The sequence below is a fragment of the Suncus etruscus genome, chromosome 1 (assembly GCF_024139225.1).
Source record: "Suncus etruscus isolate mSunEtr1 chromosome 1, mSunEtr1.pri.cur, whole genome shotgun sequence".
Classification (NCBI taxonomy): Eukaryota; Metazoa; Chordata; class Mammalia; order Eulipotyphla; family Soricidae; genus Suncus; species Suncus etruscus.
In genome coordinates this window covers 203,581,307-203,605,844 of record NC_064848.1, presented here as the reverse complement: position 1 = coordinate 203,605,844, position 24,538 = coordinate 203,581,307, and the positions used below count along the sequence as shown (strand labels likewise).

The 24,538-nt window shown below is 43.5% G+C and overlaps 2 protein-coding genes and 1 non-coding gene across 5 annotated transcripts in view; all 3 read left to right on the top strand.

The window, feature by feature from the left end:
- FADS6 (fatty acid desaturase 6) overlaps positions 1-24,538 on the top strand; it is a 1,183,177-nt gene that overhangs the window by 592,168 nt on the left and 566,471 nt on the right. The window lies entirely within an intron of this gene.
- The window catches only part of HID1 (HID1 domain containing), a 994,098-nt gene that overhangs the window by 654,899 nt on the left and 314,661 nt on the right, over positions 1-24,538 (top strand). Inside the window, exon 20 of one of the 3 annotated variants that reach the window (XM_049769496.1) lies at positions 7,865-7,874. The exons of the other annotated variants lie outside the window; for them this stretch is intronic. The gene's annotated coding sequence lies outside the window, so the exon portion shown is untranslated. Of the gene's footprint in view, positions 1-7,864; positions 7,875-24,538 lie in introns of those variants that run through there. 3 annotated transcript variants of the gene reach the window in all.
- LOC126031525 (small nucleolar RNA SNORA51) lies at positions 15,594-15,726 on the top strand. The gene has a single exon (XR_007503366.1). It is a non-coding gene; the product is annotated as a small nucleolar RNA SNORA51 (small nucleolar RNA).

Here is a 24,538-nt window from a genome sequence, read left to right as displayed (position 1 = left end):
GGTGCCAAACAGTGCTTCACACTTTATGTAAAAAGATGCTGTTTGGAGTTCTAGTGGTAGCACAGCAGGGAATACTGATTGGATGTATACACTCAAATACACACACCATCTTGTGTGAGTCTTGCTAGCAACAACCCAGGCGGGTTCCATCCCTGGCACTCCAGAGGGTTACCCCAAAAACTACTAGGAGTGATTCCTGAATACTGCAGAGTGTGACTCAAAAATGATACATACAAGAGAGAGAGAATAAAATGAAATAAATTATTAAGAACTTGATACCCAGGTCTGGAGAGAGAGCATGGAGGTAGGGCATTTGCCTTGCAAGCAGAAGGACAGTGGTTCAAATCCCGGCATCCCATATGGTCCCCCAAGCCTTCCAGGAGCGATTTCTGAGCTTAGAGCCAAGAGTAACCCCTGAGCACTGCCAGGTGTGATCAAAACCAAAAAACAAAAAAAACAAAAAAAAAAAGAACTTGATACTCAGAAGTACATTAAACAAATGTGTGAATAAAATGGGGCCCAAAAGCAGTGATCAGGGGTTCTTGGGGATGCTCCAGGTGTGGACTCAATAGTGCTGGGGCTGAGAGGATCAGCAGAGGTTCTGGAAGGCTGTGTGGTGCCAAGGACAGAACTTGGGTCCCATGCATGCAGGTCAAGAAGGCCCCAGCCTTAAGTCTTATCTGTGGCCTGAGAAGATATTTGTGTTCTGCTTTTTTAGGGTGCCACATCCGGTGGTTCTCAGGGCCTAATCTGGGCTTAGTACTGAGCTCTGGCAGTGCTTAGAAGACCAGAACAGGACCAGGGATAGAACTGAGATCTCAATTAAGACAGCTACACTTAAAAAAAAAAAAAAAGACAGCTACACTTTCTTTTGGTTCTCGGTCACACCCGGTGACACTCAGAGGTTACTCTTGGCTATTCACTCAGAAATCGCTCCTGGCTTAGGGGATCGATCATATGGGATGCCAGGAATAGAATTTAGGACTATCCTGGGTCAGCCATGTGCAAGGCAAATGCCCTACTGCTATTGCTATCGTTCCAGCCCCTCTTTCTGTTTCTCTCTCAGTTCCCTGGCAGATAAGTTTTAGGGGGAAAATGATATGCTCTAATAAAACACATTACAATGTTGTTTAATCTGACACAGTGTACACATGGATATTCTTTTTTTTTTTGTCCACACCCTGCAGTGCTCAGTGGTTACTCCTGGTTCTGTGCTCAGGAATCACTCCTGTCAGGCTCTGAGGACCATATGGGATGCTGGCGACTGAACCCAAATGAGCTGCATTCAAGGCAAATGCCTGCCATGCTGTGCTATTATCTGGCCCCAACCTGTATATATATGATATGTCCATATACAGATAAGCATTAGCAAATAAATGCATAATGTGGCACACTATAAACATGGAAGTATAATATGACACTGTATGTATGTCTGTATATTCTGACACTGTACCCACATGTATATGTATAATCCAGTATCATTTGCACACATGCCTGAATCATCTGCTACCCTGCGTCCATGTATATATGTACTGACAGGCACAAAGCCCATGTGTGTGACATGACACTGCAATGTGTGCTTATATAATCTGATACCATAAGCACGCATATATAATATGACACTGCATGACATATTCCAGACATGATGATGCCTAATACATATAACCTGACACTTTGCTGACAGGCACACACATGACTCCATGTACATACATTTATAGGATGTGACACAAAGGACACATGTATAACATGCCATTGAATGGCATGTAAAATCTGACACTCTACACTCAAGTATGTCCGACACTATAGATTACATGTGTATATAACATGATATACAAATATGATCTCTTCTGCATGAGGCAACACTGTCAGCATATATGTAAATACCGTGTCATTATGTATATGTCAGTATGATCTGATACTCGGCATGTATGTGTATAGAAACCTTACACTCAGCACATATGTATTATATATGACCCTCTGAACATGTGGATGTAATCTGAAATGCACATTGACTATGTACCTGCATGTATGCTGTGACACACCAAAGTAGGATGATATGGAGGCAAAGGTAGGCCCTGCCAGAGGGGAGCTGAGTGCATTTATTCGTGATTTCAGGGCACAGTGCAGCCTGGGGGTGGGACCAACTCTGGCCCTCTGCAACTTCCTTCTGAGGGGTGAGCACTAACAAGTTCCACGTTTATGATGGATTCTGGGGGCACTTGGTCGGGCTTATCCATCGAGTCCTCACAGGCAGCAGGATGGCCATCAACAGGGGTGTTAGGTGGGTGTGGGGCACTTCGGGGTCAGCTTGCCCAGAGGACAGTCCCCATCATGCCCAGCAGCATGGGCAACTTCAGAAAGACCAGGAGCCTGAAGTGGATGCTGCTAAATAAGGACCTGAGGGGAACAGGTCAGTCCTTGGAGAGCCTTGATGTTCTCCACTCTCCCCTTTGACCCTGAAGCCACACATATTCATGGGGATAGCAGTCTACACTTAAAAGAATGGCTGCTCCAGGGCACACCCTTGTCCTTGCCTACTGCTCGCTTTGAGATGGGCCCATAAGGTCATGGTAATTGTAACTGAGTAGAGGGACCAAGCATGCTTCAGAAGAGGCACCTACTTCAGTCCAAAACACTTAGGGTAACCCAACTGGAGGGTAGGGCTCACCCTCTTTCTTTGGCCACACCCAGCAGCGCTCTGGGGATGCTCCTGGCTCTAAGTTCAGAAATTGCTCCAAGCAGGCTGGGGGACTATATTGGGATGCCGGGGATCAAATTCAGATCTGTCCTTGGTCAGCTGCATGTAAGGACAGCTATGCTATCACACCAGCTCCCATGTCCTTTCTTCTTTGAGAAGGCCACAATGCTCAGGGTTTACTCCTGGGTCTGCTTTTAGGAATCATTCCTGGCAGTGCTTGGGGATCCTATGGGATGCTGAGGATTGAACCTGGGTCAGCTGCATGTAAAGCAAATGCCCTTTCCACTGCCTCAGGTCTTGCAGTGTCTGTGTACAATGAAAAGGGCTTTTAATCTCCAGAGTAAGCCAGAGTCTGCTGGCCCCCGAAATTTCAGCCCATACAAATCAGTGGTTACCTTCTTCAAGCTGTGGCAGGATTTGGGGACACAATGCTAGGTCCCCTACATGCTACCAGGATCTGGGGGTGGGTTCTGTGAGTTTGTTTTGCAGAACCTCATGATTTTACTTCTTTCACAGAAACCCGTTTCTGCAGCTTCCTGAGAGCAGATTCTTGTAGTGCTGCCCAGACTCTCTGTCCCTGAGATTAGTGGCCTCTCAGCGCTGTCCCCACCCATGTCCGTTGTCACCCACTTCCTCTACAGCTCCAGCCTCTCAAATCTTGTGTTTGGTTTTGGCTTTTGTTTATTGCTTCTTCAGAACTCAGCTATGTGCATAGGCCTCCCTCCTATCTTCCTCGGAACCACATAATGAATTTGCAACCGGCCCACGATGAACCAAGATAAATGGAGACTCACCCTCTAAGTGCTAGCCTCTAAGTGAGCACTGGGGGACAGATTTGGGGGATCCTTCTGGGTAGTCTTGGGCCAGGTGAACACTGCTGATTCCCGAGAGGTTTCTGGGCTGGCAGAAGTGGTCTGGGGGACTTCCAGTAAGATTAAGAGGTAAACGTATGTCAAACTGACCATACACTCATGACACATACATGCGTAGCTTTCATACAAGGTCCTCTGGGTTGATGTCCTGGATCCCTAGAGCCCCCCTATGGCTGCCTTGAGACCTGAAACAAGTGATACCAGGTCCCCCGAGTCCTTCCAGGAATGATCGCTGAGCACAGAGAACTAAGTAGCCCCTGAACAACTCTGAGTAGCCCAATACAGCCCAATAAGCAAGAGATCTGGAGAGATCCCCATCAGGTGAACCCCAGAGGGGCTGCCCTGAAAGGCCAGGAGAGCCTTGCTAGACACAAAGTGTCATTAGGTTTCAGCCCCTCTGAGACTGTTTTTTTTTGTTTTTTGTTTTTTGTTTTTTTTGGTTTTTGGGCCACACCCCGTGATGCTCAGGGGTTACTCCTGGCTATGCGCTCAGAAGTCGCTCCTGGCTTGGGGGACCATATGGGACACCGGGGGATTGAACCGCGGTCCATCCAAGGCTAGCTCAGGCAAGGCAGGCACCTTACCTCTAGCGCCACCGCCCGGCCCCGAGACTGAGTTTGTGGCTGTGGCTGTGACTGTCTTACAGGGGTTGCACTCAGCAGTATCTGACCTCTATCAGGGCCTGTAAACCCCAAGTTAAGTCCTGATGGTGCTCAGAATCCCCGGGGTCACAGCAGCAGTGCTGGGGGACAGGAGTTTTAGAGAACTTGTACTCATAAGGACTCTATATGTCCCCCTGAGCTCTTCTAGGCTTTCTTTTTCTGTTTTTAAACAGGAGGTACAGAACACCTGCGGGTACCCCACTTGGAGTGAACCCCCAACCAAAGGTGGAATGAGGGTCCCTGCACACATGAGAGAAGCACAAGCTGCAGAAGGGGTGAGGAGCCCACAGGGAGATTCCCAGGGGCTGACTTTCCTTCACAATGCGACTGATGCTCTCAACCTTCTATCCCTTTTTTTTGCTCAGTGTCAGGGCTGTTCCTGACTTCGCCCCTCCTCCCTGAGACTCCTCACCTGGGAACACGGTCACCTCAAACCAGGCCTTTCTGTCAAATTTCAACAAGGACCGAGAGATCCCACATGCATACATTCCTGCATCAGCTGCTCTGAGGTGCTCCAAGGTCATGGTGATGGTGAGCTTTCCCAGGTCATCCCTGATGGTCACGTGGCCACTTGTCACTCCTTGATCTGTCGCTGAGGTGCTTGCAATCCTGCTGCCCCTTGTCACACATGGGTACCTGCACCAATATTTCTCCTTTCCTGCTTCTTCCTACTTGTATGAACACCACATGCTCAGGGACCCCCCATTGGTGCCATTTACGGAGCTGGGGACTCTCAGAGACAAAAATCTTGGGAAGCACAGTCAGCTCAGGTCACCCGGAAACCATGGGGTCCCTCATGCCCCATCTCACATCAGCTGCCTCCAGCTTCTGTCTGGCCCCGAGCTTCTGACCTCAGTAGCCCTTTTCCCCAAACCCTGATTTCCTTTCCTAATGCCCTGCAAACCTGCACTAACCAGGGGCTCCTGCTTGCAATCATGGCTGGACTCTAAACTTACCCCAAACACCCTGCTTTTCCCCAGTAGCTCAGTGACTGACAAGGGAGATTTCCAAACCTGTGTCCCCCCTCTCCCTAGAGCCTGGACCCCAGCTGAGAGGGACTTCAGAGGTTCTTCAGGACACAGGTACATCTGCAAAGTTTGGGGGTGTTGGAAGTTCCCCCACGCAGGTGTGCTTAGTTCTCAGAGCGTGTGCCCCTCCAGCAGTGTTGGGACCCCAATTTCAATGAAGCTTTTTTTCCCTGTCTAACATAACACACCTGGCAACCAGATGCAGGTTGAGTATGGGAGGTTAGGGCCCTGGGGTGCCCTCCCACCTGGGCTGTGGGGAGTGGGACTGGCGGAAGCAAGAGCAGGAACTTCTCAGATGTGGGGGACAGTAGGAGGAGCTCCCTTCACAGGGGGGCACTTCCTGAGGCGGAGGTCTCGGGACAAAGGGCCAGAACAGCAGGAAGTGAGTAAGTGCATGTGTGTGAACATGTGAAAGTGAAAATGCATGCCTGTGTGTGTGGAGTATATGTGAGGCTAGTGTCCAGACATAAATCTGATGTGTGGTATATGATGTTTGCATATATGCGATCCTGGTGTATATGGCATGTAGGGTTGTTGTGTCCATGCTGTGTTTGTGTGTGTGATTCTGCCATGGAGGGTGTGCATGTTTGTATGCTGTGTAGAAGTCTGGTGTACGACCCGTCTGTGCATTTTAGTCTACATGTACAAATGTCATGCATGTGCATGCATGCTGTGACCTATGTTGTGTACATGTAGGGAATTGTTCTGTATGTGTGAATCTGGTATGTGGCATGTGTATGTATGTGTGCTGTGTATGACTGTGATTGAGTCTGGCATGTAGTGTGTGTCTGCTAGTCTGGTGTGGATGTGATGCGTGTATAGGGATGTATCTGGCATGTGACATATGACAGGTGTGACATGTGTTGCCATGTAAACGTGAGCTTGTCATGTTGGGTCATGCATGAGTTGTATATGTGTATGTGAGAGCCTGGCTCCTAGCATGTGATTTATGTTTGTGTGGTGTGTATGTGTGTGTGTGTGCTCTGAGTTGGAATTGTGCGGTACGTGCAGTTTATATTGAGTCTACCTCTGCTGTATGAATGTTGTATGTATATATCTGTGAGAGTATGGAGGGTGGATTTGGTATGTTATGACTGCGTGTGTGCTGGGTATGTGGGAGTTTGGCATATGTGTAAGTCAGGTGTGTGTATGCTGTTATGTGTGAGTTTGACTTGTATATGTGTATCATGAGTTTGGCATGTGTGAGTTATGTGTGTATTTGGTGTGTGTGCGTGTAACTTCAGTGATTTAAGCTCCCACACTGACCCCATACTGAAGCCTCATCCCCCACCCTTTCTCCCTAGGTAACTTGACCTTACCTGCAAGACCCCGCCCATTCCTGGGAGGGGTCTTGGAAAAGGTAGATAAAGCCTTTGACCCAGGGGATTCGGGGACTTTTGGCCTTTTGGTCTTTGGGCAGCATGGAGGTCAAAGGGAAGATGGCTGAAAGGAGTTATGATGCAGGGCTATCTAAGAATGGCTGTGCTTGGAAGGTTATGATATAGGCCACACACATGTGGTGAATAGGGTATGAATAAAGTTGATGCTTCCTGATGCCTGTCTCTGGATGAGTCTGATTTCGCCATTCACCTAAACTTGGGACCCGCCAGCTGAATGGGGGTTGCGTAGCCATGTGGCCTGGGATGGCAGAGAAAGATCCTTCCATCCATCCTTCTCCATCGAACACCATCCTTAATTATTTAATGCAACACCATACCCTATCCACCCTGGCTGTCCTCACTGAGTCCTTCTGACCCTGTGGTGACCACAGGGAATGCCCTGGAAGCTTCTTAGCCCCAGCGAGCCTCACCTGGGTGGAGGATGAGAAGCAGTGCTGTGGGCACCCATGGCATCCATGGGCTCATTTTATGTCGGGGAAGTTGCAGCAGCGGTAGGAACTAATACAGGCCATGTGAAGTCTTGGCTGAACTGGGATCCTCTCCTGGGTTCCCATGTCTCTTCTCTGGCCTGTCTCATGCTCCCAGCACTTCATCCAGTTGCCTGGCAGGAAGCTTCTAGAGAAGCTGGTAGTGATGTTGAGATGGGGTTGAGATGGGCTCCTCCAAGTATTGGTAGCTGAGAGGTCCCCTAATTTCTTCCACATCATTTCCTGTGGTCAGGCTGCACCATGTCTGGTGACCAGCCTTCCCTGCGGCCCTGATTTCCACTCTGGTCACAGTAACCCTAGTCCCCCCAGACCAGGACTGGTCTCTCTCTTCCACCTTCCCCATTCCTGTCCCTGTTCCACGGACACAGAGCAAATATCCCTGGCTAGCAGAGCCCAGGGCTCCAAAACAAGGATCTGGTGAGATGCAGGTCTGGACACAAACGCTGATGCAGGAAATAATCCACACAGTGAAAAGGTACAAGAACAGGTTTAGGAAATCCAGCACTCAAACAAGGAATCCAACCACATAAGCTTTTTCCTCCTAAGAGGGAGAGCAGCTTAGTGGAGGAATATCGAAGAATGAGCATCTGCCTTACTCAGACCTCTGCTTTTATGGCAAGGACCAGGTCACACCCTAAGGTGGGAGAGAAATACCAAGTAGGTATCATCAGATCACACCCTTTGGTGGAGTATGAATGGTGGAACCATTCCATTTGGTGGAACCAGTAATCCAACATCTCCCCTTAATTGACTATTAAAAAAAAAAACAAAATAATTCACATCATATGATTCTAAGATAAGGGTGGATGCCTCTAAAAATGAAGATAAAGGTTGGCAATATTTTACACAGGTAAAGCAAAAGTTGGGAAAATACAAAGAAAATACTTTGGCCTAAAATCAGGGTATCCCTATTCACGAAGCATCTTTCCTTAAGACCACTTATAGGCTCCAGGCACACTAATTTGTGTAACCTTAAAGTCTTTCTTCAAGGTTCCATGAAAGGTCCTCCTCAAACATAGTTTTCAGTGTCAGGTTAGCATGTTAGCCCATCCTGGGGCAAGTAAGTACCAAGACAGTTTCATTCATTCCTAGATGGTCTCCAGTTTTCCTAGGCTAACCTATCCTTATTGTTTCCCTGTAATGTCAGGGTGACCTAGAGTTGGCCAAAACATGCAAAGGTAAAGATGCAAAGGTCAAGTAAAAATGATGAGCCTTGGGGCTGGTGAGGTGGCACTAGGGGTAAGATGACTGCCTTGCAAGAGCTAGCCAAGGAAGGACTGTGGTTCGATCCCCCAGTGTCCCATATGGTCCCCCAAGCCAGGGGCAATTTCTGAGCTCTTAGCCAGCAGTAACCAGTGAGCATCAAATGGGTGTGGCCCCCCCACCCAAAAAAAACAAAAAAAAATTTTTTTTAAATGATGAGCCTGAAGGTGGCCTTGGGCCTGTTTTCCTTTGTAAGAGTGTCCTGTTAGAAGGGGGTCTGTCCCATCCCTCTTCAGGGTTGAGAGAGACTCCAACCTCCAGAACTTTTCTAGATATTGAGAAAAGACACCAGGCTGTGGCCAGTCAATGCAGATCCAGCGTTTGTTCTGGTAGATGGTCGATTCCTGGTGTAGGTGCAGAGAACCATTTTGGATCCAAGGTTCAGGGGTAAATGGCTGATGTCCAAGTGGATAAAGCCCAAGTCAAGTCACCAACACAAATGTTCAGGATGGAAGGCCCCGTATAGCAAAAAATTACTGAGTTCTCATCCCTAAGAATAATAACTCCTCTTAGTTTCTAATATTTTCCTATTTTAATGTGCCTATACAAAAGGAACGGTGCCATTGGATACTATTGGGGCCTAAGTGGAAGATAATAAGCCAATGATTTCTATTCTGGTTTTATTATAAGCACAAAGACTTCATAGATATTATCTCTACTCTCTTCTAAGAGTTTCTACAAGCAAATATAAATAAAAAGAGGAAAGCATAATACACCATAGTTTATTTACATGTTAAAGAGATACACTTAAGAAATGTATAAAGAGGGTATACATATCCCCTAAGTCTTTTGAGATAGTCTGAGGAGAGTAGATAAATTCCTGATCTCAACTGAAATCTGCAATGCAATTTTGTGGAGTCTTGAAACATGGCTTGCAGAATTCACAGATCAGGAAATATCCTAGATCCAAGGATCTCTCAATAGCCAAAATCAATTGTGAAAATAGTCTATGGTGAAATGAAGTGGTAGAAATTGACCAGCAAGAATACATCAGCAACAGCGGTATGCCTGCCTTCTTCTTTGAGGATGACTGACAGTACAAAGACTCGAGTGACTGACAGCAGCAGCAGCAGCCAGAGTGATGACATGGAGCAGGAGACCTTAGGATGAACCACTGAAGAGGACAATGACCAGTTCACATGCCAATGGTGCTTCTTGAGTCCCCCTTTCCATGTAGTAGGCTATCTGCATCAAGCCCAGCTGGGCTGATTTATATAGATCCTTCAAACTTATACCAGAGTGGTCCCTAAGCACCAGTGCTACCATTGTGGCAGCGGTGGAATCATCTTCTTTCCAGGAAAAATAAATGGCCATATACAAGAAAGAAGGAATAAATACAATATATTTGTATATATGTGTATACAAGACATTATGTATAATATGGACAACATTAAACATAGGGGTGGTCACAACACTCACTCACTCACTCTCTCTCTCTCTCACACACACACACGTAAAAGGATCAATTCATGAATAAATTGACCCATATAGAATTGGTCAAGGTGCCTCAAATTATTAAGTTGGCATATCAGGTGAAAAAATTTTCTACTTCCTTGGAGTAATTGACATCGATGGAGGGAAACTTTGCTGAAAAAAGCTTCATGGCTTAGAACACACAGAGAATATTCTTCAAACAATCATAATATTTAAGAGTAGAATACTAAGAGATATGATGATAAGCACTGTCAAAAGAGTCTATGGCATTAAGATGCTTTATCCAAGAATCTCTTTGGAGAGAGACATTAAGGATATAGACAGGTAAAATAAAATGGAAAATGAATGTTTAAAATATTTGTTAAGACATCACAATGAGCACTATATTAGGAATCCAAAAGAAAATATCACTATATTGTGAAAATAGGGCATCCAAACTATATCTCCATATATATGATCCATGGATCACTGTTAATAGAAGCATTAAAGATTTTTTATAAACATAACTAATAGAAATTAAGACACAAACATTCTAATAATGAGCACTGTCGTTGGAGTCCACATCCTGCAGATGTTTTTATGTTGCTAAAAATGTTAGAACCTTATTATAAACATCTTTAAAGAGCATTCAGTTAAACATCGCTAATTTTTTTGGTTTTGTTTTGGGGTCTCACCTAGTGGTGTTCAGAGGTTACTTCTGGCTCTGCACTCAGAAATTGCTCCTAGCAGGCTTGGGGGACCATATGGGATACCAGGAATCAATTAGCTATGTTATTTCTCCAGCCTCACATCTACTAATGTAAACACCTATATTCACAGCAGAAAGTTTCTTTGAAATATAAAAAAGAATATAGGCCACTGAAGATTTTACAGATGAATTACCCATATTTGCTGGCCTATAAGACAACCCTTCAGCCCGTGAAAAACTTGCTATAAGTCAGGAGTCATATTATATGCTGGTATACGGCATGCTGAAACTTGTTCCAGCTTCAGGGATGAGTTATCTGCACCCCCCTTACTTTCAAGAAGTAACTTACTTTTAAGACTTTTAGGAAGCTTTTCATGGGTTGAAGGGTCATCTTATATGCCGGCAAATACCATAGCTATTTCTGAAATTGCTTATTCATCAAATTTAAACCAACGTTTTCTTTCTATATTTTTACAATAGGCTATGCAATGACCCGTTTCCATCTCACCACAATTGTTCAAAACGGAGAATAATTTGTACTCTTCTTGGTTGTTCTTAGAGTCCACAGAGTACTTTAATAGAGCAGAGTTCTCTAAAGGAAAGTCCACATAGGTCTGTAGTTTTTTTTTCTTGCCATCATAGAAGAAGGGTTTCAAATGTCTTAACACAAGTGGTAGTTTCCAAATTTCTGTCTCTTTTAAAGAATCTTTCTGTATAACACAGTGGCTGCAATAACCCAATTATTGTCTTTTAGTTCTTCTTTTTTTTTTTTTTTTTTTGGTTTTTAAGTCACACTCGGCAGTGCTCAGGGGTTACTCCTGGCTCTATGCTCAGAAATTGCTCCTGGCAGGCTCGGGAGATCATATGGGATGCTGGGATTTGAACCATCGTCCTTCTGCATGCAAGGCAAACACCTTACCTCCATGCTATGTCTCCAGCCAGTCTTTTAGTTCTTTAAAAAAAAAAAACAATTCAAGGCAATTTTGTAACCTGCATTTATCTGTAGATTTCAAAAGCAATGATAAATCAGTAAATATCTCTGATGTTTGAGATTCTTGATGAGACATTGAACTGTAGATTTAAGGTGACCTTACAAAAGTGTAGCAATAATAGACTCATCAAACTGCTTGTGTCCCTGCCAAGGTTGTTGTACAGCTTTTTTTTGTTTTGTTTTGTTTTGTTTTTGGGCCACACTCGATGGTGTTCAGGGGTTACTCCTGGCTGTCTGCTCAGAAATAGCTCCTGGCAGGCACCGGGGACCATATGGGACACCGGGATTCGAACCAACCACCTTTGGTCCTGGATTGGCTGCTTGCAAGGCAAATGCCGCTGTGCTATCTCTCCGGGCCCCTGTTGTACAGCTTTTGAGTCAACAAGTTGATTTCTATTTTTCTCTATGCATCTACTCTGTAAAACTACTTTGTTCAAATCCTGATGAAGACCCTCCATCAAGAATAGAAGTAGTTCATGTGGATCCTGTTGACTGTCTCCTGCAAACAGATTACTTATCTTTCCAAACGTCATCTTAAAGTTATTGGGTTGATATACCTGTGCTGTCCTGTACATCAGGCTTTTATAATATTACTAAACTATTCTGATACCTTGCCTTTATGTCCCAACATATTTGACCTGTTAATGTCCTTCTTATAATAGTTCTGGTAAAAGTAAATAGTCAAACTGGGGATATTATACAGACATTGTAATATTGAATTTAAGTAACAAGTGTTTCCTAAACTATGAAGCCTGATTATAGCAGGGCCAGTTCCCTCATTTACAGCATCAAGATTCTGGAACTGATCATTTCCACTCCCACTGTCTCTTCCTCATAATATGGTATCAGCTTATTATCATTGTTACCTTACTATCATTGTTGTCACAGTTTGTTTTCTGCCCATATTTTTGAATAATCTGTGTTTGCTCTGAGGGAAGGTTTACACTCTTATCATGCATTTGTCTGAGGCTTTTTCATTTGTAAAAAATTCTGCTTCTGACAAGGCATAGTGGAATCCAGAGTTTCTTGGTAGGGTTGCCATTGTAGAAACAACCATATCTTTTTCCTTGAATGGAGAAATGACCATCAATCCATTTCTTATTCATTTTTTACACTCATAGGTTAATTAATTGTTTTGTTTGTTTGTTTGTTTTGCACCCGAACATCTTCTTTAAAATGTTTTTCTGCAGATGTACAAGGCTCTCCTTGGAGTAAATTTAAGTAGTTTAGTGAAAATAATGTTAAGGATAAAATGTCCGTGGGTGGTATGCCTTTCCCCCCTATATTTTAACAGTTGAGTTTTGAGAGTCCTATGAGCTCTTTAAACTATGACTTGTCTTTCCAGATTATATGAGATGCCAGTGATATATTTGATCTGCCATTCCTTACAAAATGATTGAAAAGTTTTACTGGTGTAGGGTGGGCCATCATCTGTCTTTATAGATTGGGGGACTCCCATAACAGAAAAGCACTGAAGCATGAAGGTGAAAACTGCTTTAACTCATTCTGAAGTCATTGGTACTCCCAATATAAAATGGACATATGTATTACCACCACATGAAGATAGGTGTGTTTGGAAAAATAAACATATGTAATATTCATAGGCCACAATTCCTTAGTCTGTAACCCTCGGGGGTTGGCCCCAGTAACCTGTGTTCTTTTATTCAAGGGTCCACAAATGGTACATGTATCAACAATTTGTCTGACTTGCTTACATAGAATATGATAGATGACATGCAAATGACGGGCATTACGAAGAAGTGCTGTATGTTCTTCTGCAAGCGATTTAAATATTGGCATCACCAATTGACCAGCAGTTTTATTTCCGAAAGCTTCAGTCTTGAGAGGCCAGAATGGGTTCTTATGTGTGTGATAAATATTGACCTAGAATGTTTTTTGCAGAATGGCCTTTAATTGCTACAGAAAATCTTGAACAACTTGGTTACGAGTATTTAAAGAGGCAGTAATTATGCCTAGGAACAATTCTACTATGTAAGCTGATCCCTTACTATGTTCTATGGCTATGAAAATTGTGATAATAAATAATTTAACGTAGCAAGTTCCACTTGTTGAGAAACTTGTTATTAATATCCACTGTTGTGGTCAGAGAAGGATCAGTAATATTGCCTTTTCCTGATGATGACCCATCAATGTGAAACACTGGGGGGTTAGGCATAGGGGAGGAAAAGATAATAGATGAGATCACAAAATGTGACCTCTTAAAGAAATCCCAGATTTCTCCAGAAGGATAATATTTGGAAACTTCTAAAAAAAAAATCAGATAGGGCTTGTTGAACGGGCTCAGTAAGAGGTAATATACATTCTGTTTCCTTTTGGGGGGAATTGGCAGCACTATTATTTTAGGATCAAAACCTAACAAGGAATTTGCTTTGAGCCTTGCTTTAAGAGCAGTGATCAATTCCAAATAGGGCACAAAGGTGCGAGGTTGCTTGTGTCAGTAAGCCTACTCTAGAGGACCAGACAGCTGAGCAATAGAATACATAGGAGAATCAGGGTTTGCAAAACATAAAAGCCACACCATATTTCCAAGTATGAACCTGGAAAGATAGAACTTTGGGAGCTTATTCATGAAAAAGTCTAACTCCTGTTGAGCCTTTTGTGTTAAACACTTGGGGCTATTTAAATCCATGTTTCCTTCTAAGGTACTAAATAAGTTACTGAATTCTGAGTTTGAAATCCCAAAGGGAGCTACAGATTCAATTTATATCACCTATGAGTTTTTGAAAGTCATTAAGAGTCCTTAGGTTTTTCTGATAAATAGAAATCTTTTGGGAGTGTTCCTGATTATTCAATTTCATGAAAGAGCCTGAAAAGTACTGGTAGTAATTCCTCTTGAAAGGTTTGAAAGAATTCATTAGTGAATCCATCTGGGCCTGGAATTTTGTTTTTGGGAAGGCTTTTGATTACCATTTTAATTTCCTCAGCATTGATGGGTCTGTTTATATATGCTAGATCACCCTGGTTTAACTGCAGAACATTATAACTGTTCAAGATTTTAACCATTTCCCAGGTTTTCATGTTTTGAGGCATAGGGTTTCTCAAAGTAGTCTCAGATAACCCTTTGAATCTCTGCAGTGTCTGTAGTCATATCCCCTTTTTCATTTCTAATCCAGTTTATTAAGTTTCTCTCTCTGTGTTTCTTCATGAGTATTGCTAGTGGTTCATCAGTCTTGTTGATGAAATCGAAGAATCAGGAATACTCCCAAATGGTTTTTATGAAACTAACATCACCTTGATACCAAAAACAGAGAAGCTGCAACAAAATAAAACTACAGGTCAATATTCCTGATGAACACATATGCAAAGATCTCAATAAATTCTAGCAAATAGGATCCAATGCCTCATCAAGAAGGTCATACTATTTCCTTCGAGGTGCAGAAGCTTCTCAGCTTAATATAGTCCCATTTGTTTATTTCTGCTTTCACTTGTTTGGAGAGTACTGTTTCCTCTTTAAAAATATCTTTAGTCTCAATGTCATGGAGTGTTTGACCTACACGTTGTTCTATATACTTTATGGTTTCAGGTCTGATATCTAGGTCTTTAATTCATTTGAATTTTACCTTTGTACATGATGTTAACTGGAGGTCTAAGTTAGCTTGTTTACAAGTGGCTAGCCAGTTGTGCCAACACCACTTATTGAAGAGGCCTTCCCTGTTCCATTTAGTATTTCTTACACCTTTATAAAAAATTAGGTGATGGTATATTTGGGGAACATTCTCTGAGTACTCAAGCCTGTTCCACTGATCTGAGGGTCTGTCTTTATTCCAATACCATGCTGTTTTATTAACTATTGCTTTGTAATACAGTTTAAAGTTGGGATAAATTATACCTCCCATATTCCTTTTCCCAAGTATTACTTTAGAAATTCGTGGTTGTTTATTATTCCAAATAAATTTCAGAATTGTTTGATCCACTTCTTTGAAAAATGTCATGGGTATCTTGACATCTTGGTGGTATTGGTCATGGGAATGTTGCACTGGTGAAGGATTTTATATATACATATACATATATACATATACATATATATAATCAAAAAAAGAAAAGATAAGGCCTCCCAATTCTTACCTCAGGCTGTGTTCTTTACACTGACTGTATAGAAAGAGGAGGTACAGTAAATATACCCCATATACACCTCAACACAGGCCTTTTGCCCTATCTGTATTGTGAATTGGGGGACAAAAAAAAGGTCATACACCATGACCAAGTATGTTTCACTCCAGGAATGCAAGGATGGTTCAGCATTTGTAAATCAATTAACATAATAAACCATATCAACAAAAATACAAATAAAAACCATATGACCGTATCAATAGATATAAAGAAAGCATTTGATAAGGTTCAACATTCATTCTTAATTAAAAAGTCATCAAAATGGGAATGGAAGGAACTTTTCTCAATATGGTCAAGGCCATCTACCACAGCCAATGGCAAATTTTATTCTCAATGGAGATAAACTACAAGACTTTCCTCTAAAATCTGGCATAAAACAAAGCTGCCCTCTCTCACCACTCCTATTCAACATACTGCTGGAAATTCTTGCTATAGCGATTAGGCAAGATAAATATATCAAAGGCATCCAGATAGGAAAGGAAGAAAACAATATTTCACTGTTTGCAGATGGCATGATAATATATTTAGGAAATCTAAGGACTACCAAAAAGCTTCTAGAAACAATATACTCACATAGCAAAGTGGCAGGCTAAAAATTAACATGCAAAATCAATCGCCTTCTTTACACCAATAATGATAGAGAAGAAATGGACATTAAAAACAATCCCATTCACAGTATTGTCACACAGACTCAAATATCTTGGAGTCAACTTAAGTGAAGGATGTATACAAGAAAACTACAAAAAGCCTGTCTGTAAAAAAAAAATCTAATTTATGCTGGGCCTTGTGTGTTAAACACCTGGGAAAATTTAAATCTGGATTGCCTTCTAAAGTACTAAATACATTGGTAAATTCTGAGTTTGGAATCCCAAGGGAGGGACAGATCCAAATTATGTCACCTAAGAGTTTTAGAAAGTCACTAAGAGTCCTTAGATTTTTCTGATAAATACAAGTCTTTTGGGAATGCATTGAATTATGCTTCAATACAAAGCCCAAGTATTGAAATGGAGGTAAAATCTGGATTTTTGGTGACTATTGTTAAAAGCAGTACCCTGCAAGCAGCTGATGACAAATTCATAAACACATTGCAATTCCTTGTGAGTCTGAGTCAACAGTAAGGTATCATAAATGCAATGAACCAAATATACCTGGGGAAACTTTTTTGAGCTGGATGTAAAACCATATCAACAAAATATTGACACATGGTGGGTAAATTCACCATGCCCTGAGGCAAAACCATTCATTAAAATAGCTGCACAGGGTCTCTGTTATTAAGAGAATGAACTGAAAAGTCAATTTATTCTGCTTTGGATGTATAGAAATAATATAAAAACAGTCCTTTAAGTCAATTACTATCAAAGGCCAGTATCTTAGAATGGCTACTAGTGAAAGCAAACAATTCTTGCCCATAGAAAATTTCTGAGAATTTACAGACCTTAAATCAGTTAAAAGTTTCCAGCTACCTGATGATTTCTTAATAATACATACAGGAGAATTTTATTTAAAAAAATGTTGCAATGTGTCTCAGCCTCAGCTGTTCATCGACTAAGTTTCTATGCACCTCTAATTCAATGCTGTGGACGAGCCGCTGGGGAATTCAGATTAGAACATTGGATTTGCGTTCATTGGGAATAGGTTCTGCATGCTTTAACCCAGTGGCCCCAATATAAAAGGCTAAAACTCTGAATTAGCATACAGAGAGATGTTTTGGAGAGGGATGTGATATTCTGCTCCCATTGCTTATGCAAATTATGTCCCCCATAGTTTCAAAGAAACATGAGCTACATAAGGCATAAATATCACCTGTTAATTTCTTAATCCTATGCATTTCAAATATCTAGTACTCTTGCAAACAGAATGTGGAGGCAAGACCCACCCCCCCTTATTCCTTCCAAACAGTTTTGAGTTTCTTGTAAGGCCCAATTTGGGGGCCAATATCTTAAAGGAACTACAGACACTCTGCCCCTGAATTAAGCCACACCCGGCAGTGCTCAGGGGTTCTTCCTGCCTATCTGCTCAGAAATAGCTCCTGGCAGGCACGGGGGATCATATGGGATGCCTGGATTTGAACCAACCACATTAGGTCCTGGATCGGCTGCTTGCAAGGCAAACGCAGCTGTGCTATCTCTCCTGCCCCACCTTCAATTATTTTGCCTTTTAAGAGTTAACATTAGATTTTCCTCTTTGGGGGAGGGGGATTTTGGGCCACACCCAGTAGTGCACAGGGGTTACTTCTGGCTATGCACTGAGAAATCGCTTCTGGCAGGTTCAAGGGATCATATAGGATGCCGGGAATCAACCCATGTCCATCTTGGGTTGGCCACGTGTAAGGCAAACCCCTACCACTATGCTATCTCTCCAGCCCCTGAATTTTCCTTTAAGCTTAGCAATGGATGGCATTTGCCTTGCATGTGGCTGACCCAGGTTCAATTCCTGGCATATCATATAATTTCTCAAGCACTGTCATGAGTGATTCCTGAGTGCAGAGACAGGAGTAACTTCTGAGCACCCCCAGGAGAGGCCCCCAAACTAAAACAAAACAAAAGCAAATATGTGATTCACCTATCTATGTTCCTAGAACCTAGACTCATGGTAAAGAGATACTGAAGTCCATAGAATGCGTATCTCTAGAACCTGCTCCTTTTATCCCTTGAGGACCATAGCAGTAAGTACTCAGGGGTCCCCAGAATATTTCCAAGGGGTGTTCAGAATTATACTATGCCAGAGATTGGTGACACAACCCCTCAAATTTGAGACTAGTCCTAAGGAAGGGGACATGTATGCAGGTGTTACAGAAAATGGGTCCTCAGGAAAAGATCAGGGTATGAGGTCCCTAGGAGCACCATCCTGATTGGACACTCGGTTACTGATGCAACACTGGAAACTGGAAAAAAAAGGAAAAGAGATGAACCAGGAAGAAAGCAAGAAATCTTTGGAACACCACTCACCCACATGAGCATGGGAGGATGATGCTACCAGGACAGTTCCTGGGCAATGAAGGGTTAGCACAGAAGCTGAGGAGATACCTCAGAGATGCTGGGTTACACTGCTCTACACCGGCTCAAACACAAGTGCCAAGTAGTGTTTCACACTTTTTTTTAACATGATGCTGTTTAGGGTCTAGAGCAATAGCACAGTGAGGAGGGCTTTTGCAATAGCACAACTGGTAGGACATTTGCCTTGCATGCAGCCAACCCAGACAGGTTCCATTCCTAGCACCCCAGATGGTCAGCCCAAACCATGAGAGAAGTGATTCTTGAGTACTGCAGAGCATGGCACAAAAGTCACACATGCAAAAGAGAGAATGCGGGGTCCTGAAGCCCCCCAGAGGGGCCCGGCCAGCGGGGATCTACTGGGAAGGCTCTCTTTATTTAGCAGAGCAGAAGTACAACCACACCTGTAAGAAATCTGAGAGAGGTTAATAGTAACGACCTAAGGCAATGTCTCACTGCTCAAAGGCAATTTTATTTGACTACAGCTCCTTCTTATATAGTGAAGGAGAAAGGGGCAGTACAAAGGTAATGTCAATCACACTTTTGGCGCGAAGGTCCATACAAGGCAAGAATACATTTCAGGCTACAAGGAACAAAGAAAGTAAATCATTCTCCACATAAGGAAATGGGCAGTGGGCTAGGAGGCAGGATGACCTGCAAGTCATGATAAACGTGCTGTTTCCATGGAAACTTCTTGTGACCTTCTAGCTGCATTCCTGACTGCTTAACTATCAGGAGGTGGTGGAAGATGTGCTTGCCTCAATGATCTTGAACAGACAATGTAACATACACTTATTGATAACAGCCTTGTTGACTCCGGAATGTAGTCTTAAGGAGTGGGGCCCTGTCTCTGATAATGGTACCGGGTAGTGTTGCTCTCCTCCGGGCTAAAATTAATTATCTCCTGCAGCTGCACATTCCTTTCTCTTTGGCTCAAGAACTTACAGCAAGACTGCACGTAGCCTTTAAGTGAAAGGCTGAACTAAGGCAGAAAGAATAGCAAAATAACCTCAAACAAGTCACAGTCCCCAACAAGAGAATAAAATGAAATAAAATAGTAAGCACTTAATACCCAGAAATACATTGAACAAATATGTGAATAAAATGGGCTCATCAATAAATGGCATCCTGGAAAAGCTCCAGGCATGGACTCAACAGTGCTGAGGCCGAGAGGATCAGAAGAGATGCTGGGAAGCTGTGTGGTGCCAAGGACCGAACTTGAGTCCCCCTGCATGTAGGTCATGCAGGCCCCAGCCCTGAGTCTTCTCTCTGGCCTGTAAAGGAGTTTGTGTTCTGTTTTGTTTTGGGGCCACACTTGGTGGTGCTCTGGGCCTAACCTGTGCTCTGTGCTCAGTACTGACCCCTGCTAGTGCTTAGCAGTTCATAGTAGCCAAGGATAGAATTGGGGTCACAGCCAAGACAGCTACACTAAAGGTGGTTTGCCTTTCTGTTTGTCTCTCGGTCTCCTGGCAGATGAGTTTTAGGGAGAAAATGATATGATAAAACACAATACGATGGTGTTTAATCTGATACAGTGCACACATAGGTATTCTCTTTTTTGTCCACACCCAACAGTGCTCAGGGGTTACTCTTGGCTCTGTGCTCAGGAATCACTCCTGGTGGGTCTGGGGACTATATGGGATCTGGGGATTGAACCTAAGTCAGCCATGTGCAAGGCAAATGCCAGCTCTCTTGTGCTATCATCTGGCCCCAACATGTATGTATCTTGTATGCCTATACATATATCCATTAGCCTATGTATGCATAATGTAACACTATAAACACACATGTATACTATGACATGGTGTATTTTTTGTATATGCTGACATTGTACCTACATATATATATAATTCAATACCATTTACACACATGCATGAATCATCTGATGCCCAGCATACAAGTATATGTATTGACATATACTAAGACCATATGTATGACATGACACTATAATATGTGCTTGTATAATTCAATATTGTAAGCGCAGATAATATGACACTTCATGCCATATTCAGGACATGACAATGCACAACACATATAACCTGACACTTTGATCACATGCACACACATGTCACCATGTACACACAATATTGTTTTAAATTAATATTTAAATTAATATTTAAAGTCTAAGGTCTGGGTAAAGCCTTTCTTGGCATGGTGCCTTAGCCCCTTCGGCCATTGGATCTGAAGATTGCTGGGTAATGGCAGAGAAATGATCAGAAGCAGTCTGTTTAAGTTTCATAGGAGTCAGCCAGCTTTATTTCATGGCCCTATCCATCATATGCATTTACATGGCTTCTATGCTAAACTTTTCAAGTAGTCTTTTCTGCTGCTTCTCCTCTGGCTCTCTGCCTCTATCTCTCTGCTGCTCCTAAGCCATGTCTTTATCTCTCATCTCTTTTTCTCCAGAGCGCTCTCTGTCTCCTTTTCTGCTGCTCTACATGCTTCCTTCATGCAGCTTCTCTCTTGCTCTCACTCCCTCCTTTTTTATCCACTCTCTCTCCCCCAGACAGATTCTTCTATTCACCCATTCCAGGTGTACGCGATTCTGATCATTCAGGTGGGAAAAACAAAAAGTTGAGAGATATGAGATACACACATATGTATGACCTGATACCAACGAACTTACATGTATAATATGGCATTAAATAACATGTAAAATATGACACTCTACACTCAAGTATGTCTGATACCATATATAACGGGTGTATATAACATGATATACAATATAGACATAATCTAGTCTGCATGAGACAACAGTTGGCATGTATATAAATGCCATGATATTATGCATGTGTTGGCATGATCTGATACTCCGCATGCATGCATATAGAAACTTACACTCAGCACATATGTATTATATATGACCATCTGAACATGTGGATATAATCTGACATGCACGCTGACTATGCATGTATGCTGTGACACACCAAAGCAAAAAGATACATAGACCAGTGTGGGTGCCCTTAAGTGCATTTATTCTGGGCATTCAGGATGCAGTGCAGACTGGGGAAGGGAACGACTCTGGCCCTCTGTAGCTTCCTTTTGTAGTGAGCACAAACCAATTCCACATTCATAATGGACTTGGGGGGAACATGCTGGGCTTTGCCATCAAGTCCCACTGGCGGAAGGACTACTGGCTGTCACACAGGGGTGTTAGGCAGGCGGCGTGGGGTGCTTCGGGGCCAGCTTCCCCAGAGGGTGGCTCCCATCATGCCCAGCAGCACAGGCACCTTCAGAAAGATCAGGATCCGGAAATGGATGCTGCTGAGTAAGGACCTGAGGGGGACACAGGGGTGGTAAGCTCAGTTCTTGAAGAGCCCCTATGTCCCTCACTGTCTCCTCTGATCTTGCAGCCACACACACCCATGGAGGAGGTCAACATTCAACAGAGTGGCTGCTCCAGGGCACACCCCTTCCCAGCCTGCTGGTTGCTCTGAGATGGAACTGCATAGAGTGGTCATCAGGACAGAGTGGACAAACTAGCTGTGCTTCAGGAGTGGCTCCTACCTCAGTCTGGCACATTGGGGATAACCCAACTGGGATATAGGGTTCACCCCAGGTTCTTTCTTTTTTGGGAGGGCTATACCCGGTGATGCTCAGGGCTTACTCCTGTGTCTCCTTTAGGAATCACTCCTGTCAGTGCTTGGGGGACCCTATAGGATGCTGGGGATCAAACCTGGGCTGGCTGCTTGCAAAGCAAATGCCCTTCCCACTGTGCTATCACTCCTGCCGCAGGTCCTGCAGTGTCTGTGAACAATGAAGGGGATCTTTGTCTCCAGAGTGAACCAGAGTCTGCTGGTCCCCCAAACCTCAGCCTTTACAAATCAGTGGCAACCTTCTTCCAGTCCTGGCAGGGTTTGGGGACACAGTGAAGGGATCCCTATATCTGACCAGGCTCTGGAGGTTGGTCCTATGAGTTTGTTTTGCCAGACCTCATGATTCCTCTTCCATCCCAGAGACCCATTTCTGCAATCTCCTGGGAGCTGATTTCTGTACACAGTCCAGAATCTCTTTCTGTTCCTGAGACTGGTTGCATCTGAGTTCTGATCCCACTCAAGTCCATTTCCACCCACTTCCTCCTCAGCTGTCCTAGGAGTTCCTGCTATATTCACAGAGGTGCTGGTCTGTGACTAAATCACTTCCAAATGACCACGTAGTCACCGTCATGGAAGCCAGTAGATGAACAAAAAGCAAACCAGCACTCTGAGGAGAAACTACGTCTCAATTTTTTTTTTTTTTGAGAGGACACACCAGTGGTGCTCAGGGGTTCCTCTTGGCTCTGCACACAGAAATTACTCCTGGCAGGCTCAGAGGACCATATGGGTTGCTGGGTCAGCCATGAACAAGGCAAATGCCTTCCCGGCTGTGCTATTGCTCTGCCCCCTCAAACCTTGTGTTTAATTTTGACTCTTGTTCACTGATTCTGCAAGAATGGGACGGGTGCCCTCAGTTATGTCCAGGACCCTCTCCCTGACCTTCTCTGGGATTCACATAATGAATGTGCAACGGGAAAACAATGAACCGGATGAATGGAAACTTACCCTCCACCGCTCGGCTCGGGGTCAGCACTGGGGGACATATCTGGGGGCTCCTTCTGTGTAGTCTTGGGCCAGGTGGACACTGTTAGTTCTACAGAGGTTTCTGGGCTGGCAGAGGTGGCCTGGAGGGCTTCCAGAAAGATACAAGCACATGTCACATTGGGTCACACCTGACCACACACTCATGACACATACATGTGTAGCTTTCCTACAAGTTTCTCTGGGCCTGTGGGTTGATATCTGGGCTCCACAGCACCCCCTATGCTTCCCTGAGAGGAACGTAAGACAGGGTCCTAGTCTCCTCTGCATGTAGAAATACAATGAGGTCTGATTCCAGAGATTCCTCCTCCATGTGGATTCCCTGACCTTGGAAATAAACCTCACTGTGATGGGACCTTCTGCACTTCAATATTGTGGTGCCCCCTTCTGCTTTCCAGACTGATGGCAATGAGGCTGATGTTCCACCTTCCACTGGTGAAGGGAAAAATCAGGAAGAAATATCTAGAAGGCCAGAGAGATATGCAGGGGTGTGTGCCCTTGCTTGCACATGGCTGATGACATGGGTTCAATCCCTGGCACCACTCCAGGTACCCCGAGGCTCTCGAGGAGTGATTGCTGAAAACAGAGACTGAAGTGTCCCCTGAACAATCCTAAGTAGCCCAATACACCCAATAAACAGGAGACCTGGAAAACCCCTGCCGGGTGAACCCAAGAGGTTTCACCTTGAAAGCCCAGGAGAGCCCTGCTGGGCCCAGAGTGTCACTAGATTACTACCACCACAATCTAAGAAAAGCAAAAATTAGAAAGTCAGCTGGGCTCCTAGCCTGGATGACTGAGACTAGACCCCAAAGAGAGGTTGCTTCCCTGAATAGTGAGGTTGCTATTTCTCAAGTTTGATCCAGTAATAGTCGCAAACATTTATTTGGCTGAATATGAATCTCCCTTCTTCTGTGCTAAGTATGTATATATTTGAGCATTTACCTCCAGATGAAAGCTTTAGTACAGGCAAATACGGCCTTGATTAAATATCACTTTATCTGGAAAACTCAGCATCAAGAGAAACAAAACATAACTTTGGAATCCTCAAAGTGAAGTTCGTCTTTTTAAAGATGTATCTTTAAGCAGTCTGCTCACTCAGATGAAAGGAGTCCTTCATAGGAACACCTGGCAAACTTGCTAATCTTTAAATTTAGATCAGAATTGACACCCAGGGTCTAGCCTGGAAGTAAAAAAACCTTTGAGATGTTAAGATTTTCTTTTTTGATCCCTGGCTCAACTCCCCTCTCTTTTAATTGGAGTTTATTATCCAGGTTTGTAATCTCAATAAAGGCCAGTGAATTGTTTGCTGTGAA